Source organism: Pseudorca crassidens, chromosome 11 (genome assembly GCF_039906515.1).
Source record: "Pseudorca crassidens isolate mPseCra1 chromosome 11, mPseCra1.hap1, whole genome shotgun sequence".
NCBI lineage: Eukaryota > Metazoa > Chordata > Mammalia > Artiodactyla > Delphinidae > Pseudorca > Pseudorca crassidens.
Window position 1 is genome coordinate 58,346,120 of NC_090306.1, and position 14,921 is coordinate 58,361,040.

A 14,921-nucleotide genomic window follows, 5' to 3' on the forward strand; every position below is an offset into this window, starting at 1 on the left:
GTATTTAGTGTGTAAGTCAAGAACCAGCAAACTCTTTCTCAGCATACCTCTTAGGCCTGTTATGAAAATATTCAACTGGTTGAGACCTGGATCTAGTTCTCCAGAGCAAGTTTCTCAGTTCGCTGTTTGCTGTCCTTAACTAGGCATGAATGCAGTCTCTCAGGAGGCATGCCCACAGAGATTTTCCTCCTGCCTCTGGTTTGGAGGGCATGTTGTTCTGCATTCCCAAGGGTGGAGGGCAGACTTGGGAAGCTTGGGTCTTCAGTCACAATAGTCCCAGTTACAGAAACAGATAAACCAAATTTATAACAACTGTTTCCACAGCCTCAAATACCCACCATTTGTCCCATGACCTTCTGTCTTTAAACAAATGCCAAAAAAGGAGATTCAATTATTCAGTCGGTCTAATAAGGAATCAGTTTATGCTGAAGTTCAGTGTTGGGTTTATGTAATTTTACATTACAGGTCACGCTGAAAGCTTTATGCAAGCTTGTAGCTGCAGTCAGGGCAGAGTCCTGCCTTTCTTTGTAGTTAAACTAGTAACTAGGCAGAATTGAGCCTCAAAGAAGAAAAAGCCAATCACACCACACCAGTTTTGGGAATGAAAAATAACAGAGAAACAGCGTTCATTCATCCATTCAATAAATATTTATTGTGCTCTTTTGAAGTGGCAGGCACCATACAAGGTATTGGGAATATAAAATGGAAAAGAAACAGTCCCCTGGTCTCAGAAGCCCAGGGTTTGGTGGGCAGATAGACACTGCACAGTCTGAGTCATTTACAACACAATGTAATAAATATTATGACAGAAAGAATTACAAGGTACAATGGGAGTCTACGCTGCATAATTCTTAAGTGTTACTAGGAGATATCACCTCAGCAATTAGAGTGACCTATTCATCCCAGTTAGCTGGGACTTTCCTGGTTTTACCACTGATAGGCCTGTGTCCTGGGAAATCTCCCAGTCCCAGGCAAACAGGGATGGTTGGTCACCCTACCTGCGACGCTAAACCAAAAAAAATGTTATTTTGCTCTCTTTGCAAAAGACTAAGTTCATTCTGAGGGTCAAGTTCAGTCTGATGGGGTCAGAATGACCCCATCAGACTGAAGTCTCAATAGTTGATGGAAAAATCAGTGGCCTTTCATGGATCTGCCAGACACAAATGAGTCAGCCTGCCATGTTAATAGAGCTCAGACATCGTTTCCCTGGCCCTTGACTAGAGTCCTAGGCCATCTATTTCACCTGCGTGAGTGTGCATTTATTCACCTGTGAGACTGCAGGAGATGTGATATTAGTCAGTTATGGCACTAAATCTTGGTGGCGGATAATCACAGAAACTTCTCTGGACTGCAGGTCAGCTGGGGCTGTGCTGCTCAGCTCCTCACTCCAGGACCTAGGTAGATGGAGCAGCCACCATCTCCGCCATTGTCTGTCTGCAGGTCGGAGGGAAGGAGCAACAGCCTTCCTGCCTCAGAAAACGTTTTCTCACCATCCACCAGCAATCCCTAAAACAATGCCAGCTGATTTTAGGCTTTTTTGTTGCGGCAGCATAACCTGGCCTATTCCAACTGACGGGCATACCCTATCTATGGTGCAGATGTGACCCATAGAGGAACTAAGAGTGGTGAAGAATGTTTGGTGCCCTCTTAAGGGGTGATGTGAATGCCCTGGAATGCTGTCTCCTTGGATTACTCATCTAAACGGTCTTGTTTAGAAACCAAAGTTAGCGTTGAGGTTAAGGTTAGGGTTAGGGTGCTGCTAAGGAGCCAGAATTCCTAGTGTGACCTTTAATACAGACTTGTCAGTTGCTCACAGACAAACACTTTTCTCACAACCGGAGACTGTAGCCGTGGTCGCACCCAGCTATTTTTCTGACAAAAAATGAGCAACTGGTCACAGGGCCAGAAAGTGTGGCTGCCACAGCAATGCCCCTCCCTGCTACTGAACAAAACAACTATGCTCTATCATTCTCATGTTTTAAAAATGGACTTTTTAAAGCCACTGGATCATTTGGAACAGATTTCCTATGAGTTTTATAACATTTTAACTCTATTCCCCTCCATTTGAGTTTCATCGTAAGTTTCCTGTTCGTGCTAAAGATAGTCATAAACAAATTCTGTGGTCTGTATCTCAAAAAGGGAAACGTGTAAAGTCCAATTATCATCACTTTTCTCTGAGAATGGAAGAGTTCTGCTTCCTAGAGGGTGATGTTCATTTGAAAATTGCCCTTTGACAGGCAATAAAAGGAACATCCGAACTAGTGGCCTCTCATTTTTAGAAATCATTGGAAAGAATCATGTGGATAGCCATAACACCCAATTATAGGGTGAGTAACAAGAAGGGTTGTCCACTAGGGATCATCCAGCAGGAGTTTCAACATGGCTGAACTTCTTTATAAAAGAAGTCGTCCATTAACTTCTGAGGAGCATCTATATAACACAATGCCCATGTAACAGGGACATCAAAAAGTTCTGACCTTTTAGTTAAGTGAAGTGAAATATTTCTCGTAGTCTGATGGTCCTTTAAAAAATCATAAAAGTTTAATTCTGTTTAGATGACTCCCATTTTGATCTTGCTTGGAAATGAGTTCTCCTACAGCATGAGTTTTATAGTGACTGATTTCCTCCCCTGCTCAACATAGCAATTACTTAGCTGTGTTCATATGTATTAATGCACATTCTCTAGAGTTCAATTTAGTTCGTTTCACTCCTGATGACACTGGGAATGAAATTTCAGCATAATCTCATGAGGATCCATGGACAGGAAATTGTCCAATGGAGGAACTCCAGTGAGGCAGAGAGAGACCCGCTTGCATCTGCAGTTGAAGATGTCAGATGGTGGAAGCCCAGAGACAAGCATAGAGAAATTGGTTCCTGAGGATAGAAGGAGAGTCTCCTGGGCAGTGCTCAGCTCAGGAAATAAGTACCTCTCCTACTGTTAGAGGTCTATTAGGTCCCTCCTTAGTTCATGGGCAGAGGACTTTCACAGAGTTACAGGCACTGGGAATTCTAGAGGAGGCATTTTATGGAGGTTCCCAAAATGCATTCCAAGTATAAAGGACTGCAGAGCAACATTACCTGCAATGCACAAATCAGTCCTAAACAGGAGCAGAAAAGGAATGAATATTTCCCAACATAGGAGCCTCAGATCCTTAAGTTTCCATGAAGGGACTTAGAAGAATCAGAAACTATGCTCAAGATGCCCCCAAAATCTCATTCACTTACTTGTTTTTTGTTTTTTTTTTAAATTTTATTTATTTATGGCTGTGTTGGGTCTTCGTTTCTGTGCGTGGGCTTTCTCTAGTTGCGGCGAGCGGGGGCCACTCTTCATCGCGGTGTGCGGGCCTCTCACTGTCGCAGCCTCTCTTGTTGTGGAGCACAAGCTCCAGATGCGCAGGCTTATTACTTGTGGCTCACGGGCCCAGTTGCTCCGCGGCATGTGGGATCCTCCCAGACCAGGGCTCGAACCCGTGTCCCCTGAATTGGCAGGCAGATTCTCAACCACTGCGCCACCAGGGAAGCCCTCACTTACTTGTTGATTCCTTCAGTGAGTGTGTATCAAGGGCCTGTTATGTACTAGGTGCTCTGCTAGGCCCAGGGAGTTAATCTGCAAATGAGACAGCTCTAGTCCCTGACAGCATGAAGCTCATGTTCTACTGGAGTTGCCTGGTATTAACATAACAACTTTCAAAATTAATTAATTAATTAAACTTGTGGTAAATGTTGCAAAAGAGAAATATAAGATACTTGGAGAGCATATGACAGAAAACATTACCTAGTCTGAGTTTCAGGGAAGACTGCGCTGAGGACATGCTGTAGAAATTGAGAGCCACATAAGATGAGTCATAGTGACCTTGGCAAAGAGGTGAGGGAAAAACATTGCAGAGAGAACTGGAAAGGCAAAGGCCTCAGGTGAAAAGGAGAATGGCACTCTCAAGGGACAGAGAGACAGTCAGGTGACTGGAGCACAGATGATGGACGAGAAGATGAGGAGAGGGCAAGGGCTGTCAAGGGCCTGAGGCCTGAGCTGGAGGAGGGAAAATGGCTGACTGTTAAATTATACAAGTAATAGAAATTGTATTACTTGTGCTCAAATAATAAACAAATCACATAATACAGAAGAAGATGAAAAACTCCATGAGAGACTTTCTCCATCTACCCTCCACCCCAGTCTCATGTTAGAAGTAACCACTATGAGCAGTTTTGTGTGTGGATTTCCAGATCTATTGCCAGAAATATTTTAAAAGGAGAGTTGCTTTGCATTATACTTAGATGACTTTACACTATATATATTATTGTGAAAATTTTCTTTTCATTTAGTAATATGAGAATATCTTTGTGAACTTGAGACAGGAAAGAAGGAAGAGAGAAAAAGGAAGAAAAGAACAAAAGAAAGAAGGAAGAAAAAAGGGAAGGAGGGAGAGACATATGTATCGGGCTGGCACAAGCAAAGGCAAAACCAAAACACCTCTGTTGGGAGTTATCCACAACTCAGAAGACACATGATTCCAAAAATATAAAACAAGCCAAACAAATAAAAATACCCTCTAAAGATGAGCTCTCAATAAACCTACAAATCACACACAGAAACAGATGCCCAACTGGAGTTGCATTAAATACACAGATTATCTTAAAAACAATTGGCATCTTTAGTATAATAGATAACCTATTAAGTATTTACTATGTGCCTGGCACTGGGCTGAGTGCTCTAAACAGATCATTTAATTTAGTCAGATCATTTTAGTTAATTTTCATACTTGATACACGAGCTAACTAATATTGTTACTCTCCCTTTACAAACAAGGAAGCTAAGCCTTAGAGGAGTGAAGCGACTTTCCTGAGATGACGCAGAAAGGAATTGGTGGCGTTCACACTCACACAGTCAGACCTCAGGCTCATAACCACCACATTAAACTTTTCGTGTAGAAACATGGAGTGTATTTTCATGGATTCAAGTGTTATTTTTCTATCTTTCAATAACAGTTTAGAGCTTTTTAAAAATGTGGATTTACATATTTTTATTAAGTTTGCTTCTAGGTATTTTATAATTTTTGCTCCTTTTGTGAGTCAGATCCTTTCTGCCATTACATTTTCTAATTGGTTACTGCTGGTGATTGGGAGATCTATTGATTTTTTTTAAATCTTGTATCTGACTACTAAGCTGCCTTGTTAGCTTCCAGTTGATTCTCTTGTATATTCCAGGTAGTCAAGGTGAGGTATGTAAATAATGACAGCTTCCCCTCTTTCCCCTGACTACCTCACTTGCCAATATTTGTGCATTTTATGGTGTAGGGGTAAGTTCATAAGGTAGTACTGGTGGGCAGGGCGGTCTTTAATTCATTCCAGAAAGAAACAACTCTCTTTTGAGCACAAGGTTATGAAACAGCTTGACAGATTCCAGAAATTGGGAATAGTTTGACATGACTATAAGGTAGGGTACAAATGAGAAAAGCAAGAGATGATAACTTGAAACACAGGGGATCTTGAAGGATGACAAGCCATTAAAAGATGTTAAGCAAAGATGTGGCACAGTAAGATTTACATTTTAGAAAAAACCCCAGTGTCAGCAGTGTGGAGACTGAGGAAGATAAATCTAAAGAAATGGAGAAAAGTTAGGAGACTAGAGCAATAATACAAACAAGTGATAAGCCATCCATGGGGTAATAAGGAGAGGACATGAATCTGTGAGAATGGAATCGCTACTCATTCAGCCTCCTTCAAGGTGTGATCTTGAACCAGTTAATCTCCCCAAGCCTCAGTTCTTCTAATCTGTAAAATTAGGATAATAGCACCAACCAGGTATGGCTACAAAGTTTAAGATAATGTGTGTGAAGTGCACTAAAAAATGGTAGCTCTTTATTATTGAGCTATACAATGGCAGTGAAAATAAAGTTGAAGTCACAGATTCTAGAAATGCATCTCCATCAAAGTGCCATGCCAAAGCTATCACTTCCTATTCTGAGTTATCAGACTTAAGTTATTGAGGAAGATAAAGCTGTGTATCAGCACCCTTTCAGCCACACCCCAAGTTCCACCTCTCCTGTGCTCTTTGCTTCCTCTTCTCCCTGCCCACATTCCACCTTTAAGACTACTATGGGTGTTGGATTTGCATCATGAAACAGCTGAAGTGCATGGCTCAAAAATTAGTATGCTAACTCAACAACAACAACACAACCCAATTAAAAAGTGGGCAAAGTATTTGAATGGACATTTCTTATTTCTCCTAAGAAGATATATAGATGGTCAACAAACACATGGAAAGATACTTATCACTAGAAAAATGTAGATCAAAACCCCAATGAGGTACCACTTCATATGCGTTAGGGTAGCTATAATAAAAAAAAAAAACACAGAAAATAACAAATGTTGGCAAGGATGTGGAGAAACTGGAACCCTCGTACACTGTTGGTGGGAATGTAAAATGGTTCAGCCCCTTTAGAAAGCAGTTTGGTGGTTCCTCAGAAAGTTAAACATAGAATTATCAAATGACCCAGTGATTCTACTCCTAGGTGTATACTCAAAAGAATAAAAAATAGGTGTTTAAACAAGTACAGGTACACACATGATATGGTGTGAATGTTTATGTTCCCCCCAAAATCACATGTTGGAATCCTAACACCCAATGTGATGATGTTAGAAGGTGGGACCTTTAGGAGATGATTAGGTCACAAGTGTGGAGGACTCATGAATGAGATTAGTGTTCTTATAAGAGAGATTCCACAGAGCTCCCTAGCCCCTTCTACCATGTGAAGATACAAGAAGTCTGTGTCCCAAAAGGGGCCCTCACCCAACCATGCTGGCACCCTGATCCCAGACTTCCAGCCTCCAGAATTGAGGGCAGTAAATTTCTGTTGTTTATAAGCTACCCAGTCTGTGGTATTTTGTTATAGCAGCCCAAACGGGCACATGTTCGTAGAAGCACTGTTAAAATAACTAAAAGGTAGAAGCAGCCCAAATGTCTATTAATGGATGAATCCATTAATATGTGGTATATATATATACATTAAATGGAATATTACCCAGCCAGGAAAAGAAATGAAGTACTGATACATGTTATAACATGGATGAACCTCAAAAACATTATGCTAAGAGAAAAAAGCCACACAAAAATTATATATTGTATTATTCCATTTCCAATAGATATCCAGAATAGGTAAATCCACAGAGACAGAAGTACTGATACATGCTACAACATGGATGAAACCTCAGAAACATTCTGCTAAGTGAAAAAAGCCACACAAAAGATTATATATTGTATGATTCCATTTCTAATAAATATTCAAAATAGGTAAATCCATAGAGACAGAACAAAGATTAGTAGTTACCAGAGGCAGTGGCAAGGGAGAGTGAGGAACAATTACTTAATATGTATGGGGTTCCCTTCTGGAGTGATGAAAATATCATGGAACTAGAGGTGGTGGTGACACAACGTTGTGCATATACTAAATGCCACTGAAAATGTTCACTTTATAATGGTTCATTTTATGTTATGTTAATTTCACCTCAATAAGATACATAAATAATATATATTATATATATTTTTTAACTATTATGAGAGCCTCTTCACAGAAAGTGGATGTGATTGGCTGCTAGAGTTCATAGCCTCAAGTCACCCCTGGATAAAAAGTAGTTTGCATTAAACCACTATGGTACCCAGGCATTCTTTATTGTTTAACACCACCAATAGCCCCAACTGGAGCAGTGCAGTATCCTACATTACCTTTAACTAGTCGCAAACTTTGTTGGGAGCCCTTATTTTTCCTCTCCATTATCTTGTCTTCCCACAGTCCCTCTGAATACTCCCTGCCTTGGGCTGGCTCCAGGGGCCTTTTGGAGGCAATATTTCTCCTGGTGAGTTGCTGAATTTTCTTTGACTATGATATCGCTTTGAAAGAGCTCACATACTGTTATGAGAAATTATTAAGTCTTTTTTGTCTAGACTGTAAGCTCCGTGAAGGTGGGAACCAGGCTGCTTTGGTTCACCACTACACCTAGCACAGAATACAACAAAGAAACTTAGGTGTTTAGATGCCCATCTCACCGGACCTGTTTTTTGCTATTTTGCCTGCTTTTGAGTAGAACAGCACCTGAAGCAAAAAGCCAGATATTTAAATGATTTTTCAGCTTTAACATTTGACTTTATAATTATCTCGTGCACATAGAAAAGGAGATTGACTAGGAACTAGCTAATGCTTCTCTTATATCGCCATTCCCTCCCCAGTCAAACACCACCTTGGCTCCCGTATCAACTGATAAAACACAGGATCCTTCTCAACCTCTTCCAACTGTAGCTCTTCCATTGTGCTTGTTCATTACTGCCTGATGGTAAAAATTCTAGGATAGTGATTCAACATACTTTGAAAAGTGAAATAACATTTTCATTTGTTTCTTTCTACTCAGAATTCAAACTGATTAATTAGTTGTGTTAAAAAAAAAAAAAGACAAAGCATTAAACAACCTCTCACTTCACTTTTTTTTCTTTTATTCAAGGTGTCTCAATTCCGTCCAGTTGCTGACAACAGTGCCAGTACTGGAGGCTGAGATTGTACTGTTTTATTGCTCTACACAAACAAAGTGCTAATCTGGCCTTAAGGCTCCAAGAAAGACTCTACAGGTAATAATTACAGGCACGCGGTGTCCCAAAAGAAAAAAGATGTTTTGACACTGTTAAGAATCACCATGCGTAGGTGCCTCCTGCATTGAGTACAATACGTGGGAAGAATACCAATTTACTAGCCAGAGAGTTTGGGGTTTGAATCTCAGCTCTGCCACTTACCATGTGAACTTGAGCAAGTTATTAAACATCTCTGAACATCAGCTTATTAATCTTTAAAACTGGAAAAATGATTAAGTCATAGGGTTTTTGTATGCATAAAATATGTTATTGATTTAAAGACAGCCTGACACATACTAGGCTCTCAATTAATAGCCATTATCATCATTCTAAGCAGAACTCATCTTATTGGTGTGAAATTTCATTTAGCTCTTGTTTACGCGCGCGCGCACACACACACACACACACACACACACACACACACAGAGGCATCTCCTCGCCTCATTTTCAGGCTTACTTGGTAATAAAACTGCCAAAAGAGAAAAGTAAGACAAACTGTATAATGTACCAAATCCATGAAAACAGTTCTCAAAAACTCTTAATCTATATGAATTCTGTTAGACCAAACATGTCTTCATTTGTTTTACCCCTATTTACCAAATATTAAACAATTTTTGCTACTGCTTTCCTTGTCAGAATCTATAATTTTCTATCACAAATATATACCCAAGTTTCCACAACATACATGGATTCCCCACAGGAAACTAAAACCAGACATAATTTTAAAAAAGAACATCCAGGAATATATTTTTCAAACCCTATCTGATTTTTAGGAGGCCCAGAAATGATTCTTATAATTTTTATAATAAACTGAATTTAAATCAGTAACTATTTAGAGGATGCCTACTACATTCCTGACACAGGAGAGGTTCAAAGATAAATGCAATACAGTCTGTGTCCTTGAGTAGCTTATAGTCTAGTAGAAACTTGATAAGCTCAGCCAAACATCAGATCTTATTCTTCGAACAAATCCGCTTTATCCTAGCATAGTGTGTTCAGTGGATCTCACAGAAACAGATTAGACAAAATCAGTTGGAAACAGTAGAGGTAATTTTCCAAATTCTTCGGACAGATAATCTTGCTTTAAAGGATAACAAAACAGAAAAGGCATTCTGAATTATCTCTTGTGGCTGGCTCTGTGTTTGTATTCACCAAGTAGTTACTCAATTATCTTTTTCTATGCAGATGGCACCATGGCAGAGAAGCTCTGGCAAGAATGTTTGCAAAATGAGGTATTTCCAATTTTGTACCAAACATGATGACATTTAAGTAACTCAAGGGAAATAAATTTGTACACTGTGCTAGATATTCCATGCTTAGAATTTTTATGTGGTACACTAGGTAAATTCCATGTAAATAGTTTTCCTTAAGAAACAAAATGTTCACAAAGACACCCTTGTTGATTTTTTTTTTCCATTTCAAAGGTTAATCCAAAATTTGACCTTCTGTACAATACTGGCACACAGTGAGCCAGACACTTGCAAGTGAATGTTGCTTTTTGGTAGCTAAGCTCTCTGGGGGGGAAGAAGGAATGGTACATCATTTGCACTCCACCACTAGGGAACTATTTATAGTCCAGCAATCTAATGAAAACCCTGGTGACCTGGAAAAGTTAATGTGCCTTTCAGTGTCTTATTTACACCCAAGGAGTAACTCAGGATCAAATCCAAGATGTATACATGTGTTTTCTCACACACACACACAGACACACACACACACACACACACACTCACTTATCCCATTCAGTATGAAAGCCAGAAAGAATTACACAGTCTATATTTATTTGGGTTCTTGCATTACACAGCTGATAATTGAAGACACAGCAGAATAATAAAGTTCTACTAGAAACACCTTCAAGAAAATGATGGACCAAACTGGAGATAATTAGAGTCCAACAAAAACACCAAAAAAAACCCAAATCACAGTATTCCTCCCCTTAAAAGTTTAATGAAATTCAAAGGTTAAGTCAGAAAGTGAAACCAGTGGAGTGGGAAATGTAGTCTGAAAGAAGGTTAAATATCAGTTACATATACTTATGTTATTAAAATGATAGCGTAATTATTACTGGCATAAGTCTGTGTCCTAGTTTACAAGGCTCCTCTCTTTTTGGAGTTGGACCCACTTGGACTCCACTACATTCAAGAAGACTCTCCTCACTCTTCTCAGACCAGGTTAGGTGCCCTTTCATGTGCGCCTTATCTTACCACTGGTCAAGTAAGCCTGGAAAGAATTCTGTATGATAGATGTAGTTTTGATCTCCACTTTACAGATAAGAAAACTGAGTCCAGAGAAACTGAGTGAGCTGTCTCCTCAAGATCACAAAGCAGAACCGAGAACCAAACTCCCATCAAATGAGTCCAAATCCCATTGTCTGGCTGCAGCTCACAGGGCAAAGGTAATTCAGTGGACTTCTCTTCCACTTTAAGATTGCACAGCTGAATTAAGAAAGTAGGAAGATGAGCAATTATCTGTTGACTTTGGGCAAGAAACAGAGAGCATTTGAGTAATTATGATAAGAATGCATTGAGCATTACTGTGTGCCAAGCCCTTGACTAAGTGCTGAGTGCCTTCTCTCATTTCTTTCTCACAACATTTTGTGAGCTACAAATGATGATTAGTCCCCTCCACCTACTTCTACATTTTATCGTTAGAGAAACTGAGGCTCAAGTGTATTAAACAATTTGCCCAAGTTCACACCGCTAGAAAGTGAGAGAGCCAGGCTCTCTACCAAGGTTTCTGACTCTGAGTCCACTTGCTTAAGCACCACATGTGTTGCCCACTTCAAGCCCCACCCGCCTGACCCTTTTCCTTAGATATTTAAGGGGTGAAAGTGTAGGCTACAAGGTGAGGGCTGTCCTGAATTATCTTAGTAACTGCTGAGTTCTCCTCCCCCTTTTTTTTTTAAACACATATAGACATACACTAAGAACTTTTTTCAGACTTGGGTTCAGATTCTGGTTTAGTCACTTACTAGATGGAAAGACTTTGTTCACATTACTGAACCTCCAAAACTCAGTTTTCCCATTTGACAAAAGGAGCTAATAGGACCCAACCAACTGGGGTGGGGGATCTGGGGGGGTGGTACCCAAAGGGAAATCATGTCATGGAAACCATCTAATACAGAACCTAGCAGTCAGAGGTCAATCAATCAATTTCAAACCCATCCCTTTCCTTTCCCCTGACTTCTAGCTTTAACTATAGATATAAATCAAACACACACTAGATGACACAAAAATCTTCACTCATTCATCTCAGCATATTGTTGATCTTTCTTGAACCTTTCCAGTTAATAAGATTTTAAGATGACAACTTCCTAAAATTCTTGAGGGTTTTTTTTTCAGTTCTATATCTGGATGGCAACAGTCTCTTGAACATTTTTTTTTCTGAGTCTGTAGAAGTGCACAAATTTATCTGTATTTTAAATATACTCTCTACGATAGATACACTCTTTAATTCCACAGTCATCAAGTAAGTGCCTCCCATGCTGAGAACCATCCCTACCCCCAAGGAGTGCATAGTTTATTGGGTAAACAAACAGCATTATGGTAATGATGCCATAATAGAGGCATGTACCAAGCTCCTTGGGAGCAATTAACCCTGCTCAAGGTGTTGGGGACTAGTTAACAGAGGAGGTGACATTTGAGTTCAGCCACAAAGAATGAGTCAGCTTTTCAGAACTAATGAGCATTCTAACATCAGCGTCAAATTTCAAGGAGGGTATCTGGTTAAAACTCTGACTACAAGAATGTCGCATCAGAGAAAATTCTCTCCTTTAGCTTTGTCCAGATTATGAAAGACAAAAAGTTGTGATGACTTTCAGAGTTAACCTGCTGAAGTCACTCGGTGATGGTTTTACAAAGCAAATATGTGGTGTTTACCTATCCCAAAGCCGCCATTGTGTAGCACTTAGAATTCTAGACAACAGGACCTTCTCCTTTGAGGGCTCATATATCATATAATGAATATGTATTACATTAAAGATTATTGAAAATTGTAAGCTGCCTTTTTTCATGTGTAAGATTGGTAGCTTTTAAAATATTGATGCATTTGTGCAAGTTACTTGACTTGAATTTTACATTAAACTCAGGAAAGAAAATGTCAACACTGGACATCAGGCCCTGGGAGGAGACAACTTGGCTGATGGTCCTAAATCCCTCCCCTCCACTGACCAAAGCTTTGTTTCTGGGTCTGGCTTGTGCCTGGCTGCCTTACCTGTCAAGAAGAAATCCTCACCAAAGATGCCCATGTTATAGAGACAGTCTGACATGCCATTTCCTCAGATAAAGCCAAACTAGTCTGAACTTCAGAGATAGACCTACTTGGGCTTGTAGGATTCTTGTTCTTATTCCCACTTGCTCCAGTTACTTGATGAAAATAGGTTCAGCCTCATAAGAAACCTTGGAGGAAGCTAATGTCCATTTTTATTTGGTTAAAGATAAAAGGAGGAAGGAAAGGCAGGAAGGGAGGGAGGGAGGGAGATCTATCCTATTAAACTGTAACTTTCCCCAAGTAAATGGTTGGTAGAAATATTCCATCTCTGTAACCACTATCCCCAGATCACTCTTATGATTTCAAATATTTTGTTCTTTTTTCTTAAGCTAAAATTATCACATTTTACAAAGGCTTTTCCTTATACAAGCCATCATTTAGTTTTTAAGTACCCTGTGAAATAGATATTCTTGTGGTCTCCATTTTTCAGAAGAGAAAATTAAGCAGTCTCTCTCACCCATTATCACCCCCTCCCTTCACTACTGAATTTTACAAACTTTTCCAGCTAAGTCTTCATTTTCTCCAGGAAGACTTACTGACATCCTTGGCCTGGAGCTCCAATCCTCTGTTCCAGTACAGCAGAGTACCAGTTGACCAGAAGGAGCTTGGGGTGGTAGGAGACCCAGAGACCAATTACCTCAAGCCCTGAGCTGTCCCATTCATTCTCCCCAATGTCATATGAGTAATATCATTTTCCATGTGTGCCAAGATGTGAAAAACCCTGAGAAGTCCCACCACAGAATAATGGCTAAGAGCATGGGTTTTGAAATGCTGCTTAGCTGTGTGACCTTGGACAGTTATATAACCCATCTGGGTGTTAGTTTCCCCATCTGGAAAATGGAGATAATAGAGAGCACTTCCTACCGTGTAAACTATCTCATTTGCTTTTCAAAACAGTATAAAGGTAAGTACTATTATTCTTCCATCATACAGAGAGGAAACTGAGGCATGGGAAGGTAAAAGTCACATAGACAACAAGTTGTTTGGACTTCACATTAATAGTATAAGAGCTGTGATTCAAACCCGAGCCCATGTTTGTCTGTAACCACTACACTATGCTGGGATCAAAACAGAACCTTCCTCATAGAGTTCTGATAAGAATTAAAGTCGATAATCTACGTGTAGATGATGCACTTGTCTCGGAATTATAACTGAAGAGCAAATCAACCATGTCTCCCTGCCACTGCCCCACAGGGTGTACTGAGAGGTCCCAGCTCAGAGAACTGGGCCTGCCACCCACTATCATCCCCCCCACTACCACCCAGCATCGAGGGACTAATGTGCAGACCTGCCTCTATGTAATCAGAGCAAAGGAAAGAGATTTGGGGAGATCAATGTTGTGGTTATAATGCTGAGGGAGGGGATATCAATTTCCCAGCACCCTTTCCTAGAAAGGTGGATTCTGCACTTGACCATGGTCCCAAGAATTGACTGGCCAGAGAGGGTGGACAGAATTGGAAGCTATGTCTTATCATAATTGGCACTGTATGGTGAGCAGAGAAGCACTTATATCAAGGTATTGCAGTAAGATGGGTAAACCTTGCACGGGGTCACCAGTGCTTAGGGAAACTGCACTAGAGTGAGTCCCTCCCTCACGGGGCACGCTGAAGCCCCCCATGCTCTCACCTATGAAATATGGGAACTGTGATGCTTTCCCCATGGGACTGTCGTGAACACTAAATGAGATAATGTGAGTGAGGTTCCCTCTGCAATGCAGACCCACGATTAATGTTAGCTCCCTCGCCACACTTCTGCTACCCAGTGTTTAAAGCCTAGATAAATACTTTGAGTGTGGGAAGAGAGGGGTAGCTTTTCATAATGTCAGATTCAACTTAAAAAGAAAAGTCTGTGTTTGCAGAGTTCTATCTCCCTGGATTACCAAGCAGAGTCTGAAATTTATTAACCTTTTTAGTCATATGTGAGCACCAGCAAGAGGACTTTTTTGAATAATAAAAAAAACCTTCCCACTCTGGCAGCCAAATAAAGGGAGACCAGGTGATTAGGATTAAAAATGCATTACCCTCACCACTGACTTTCT

General features: G+C 40.2%; 1 long non-coding RNA gene across 1 annotated transcript in view; it reads left to right on the forward strand.

Moving 5' to 3' along the window:
• The window catches only part of LOC137202871 (uncharacterized), a 131,633-nt gene extending 120,630 nt beyond the window's left edge, over window positions 1-11,003 (forward strand). Inside the window, exons 4-6 of the long non-coding RNA XR_010932808.1 lie at window positions 8,491-8,614; window positions 9,800-9,846; window positions 10,884-11,003. This is a non-coding gene — a long non-coding RNA (uncharacterized lncRNA). The remainder of the gene's footprint in view (window positions 1-8,490; window positions 8,615-9,799; window positions 9,847-10,883) is intronic.
• The last annotated feature ends 3,918 nt before the right edge of the window (window positions 11,004-14,921 follow it).